This window comes from Mastomys coucha, unplaced genomic scaffold, assembly GCF_008632895.1.
Source record: "Mastomys coucha isolate ucsf_1 unplaced genomic scaffold, UCSF_Mcou_1 pScaffold19, whole genome shotgun sequence".
NCBI lineage: Eukaryota > Metazoa > Chordata > Mammalia > Rodentia > Muridae > Mastomys > Mastomys coucha.
In genome coordinates, this window is record NW_022196901.1 from 987469 (window position 1) to 988025 (window position 557).

At 46.0% G+C, this 557-nt stretch overlaps 1 protein-coding gene across 1 annotated transcript in view; it reads left to right on the forward strand.

The window, feature by feature from the left end:
• The window catches only part of Akap9 (A-kinase anchoring protein 9), a 174068-nt gene that overhangs the window by 137125 nt on the left and 36386 nt on the right, over nt 1-557 (forward strand).

A 557-nucleotide genomic window follows, 5' to 3' on the forward strand; every position in this document is an offset into this window, starting at 1 on the left:
GCTTGGTAGTTCAGAGCACTGGCTGCTCTTCCAGAGCTCCTGAGTTCAATTGCCAGCAACCACGTGGTGGCTTACAACCATCCATAATGTGATCTGATGCCCTCTTCTGGCATGCAGGTGTACATGCAGATTGAGCACTCCTACATAAATAAATCTTAAAAATAAGAAGAAAAGAAGCAGGATAAACAGTGGTTTGGAATGGAAGACTATAGCAGTTATCCCTTCAAATTCAAACGTGCATATGTGTGCATGTATGTGCATGTGTCTGCATGTGCATATTCTGGGGCCTCATATGTGAAGGCCAGAGGTCCACCTCAGGTGTCGTTCCTTAGGAACCATTAACCATTAACCAGGTATTTTGAGACCTGTGGTTCATTGGGACCTGTGATTCAACACGTAGACTAGACTGTTCCCTACAAGCCCCAGGGATAATCCTGTCTCCAACTCCCCAGTGCTGTGATTCCAAGCTCATACCACCGCACTTAGCATTTTACACAGAGTGCTGGAGATCAAACTCAAGCTCTTTTATGTGGTCATCTGTGCTGTCATCCCAGCCT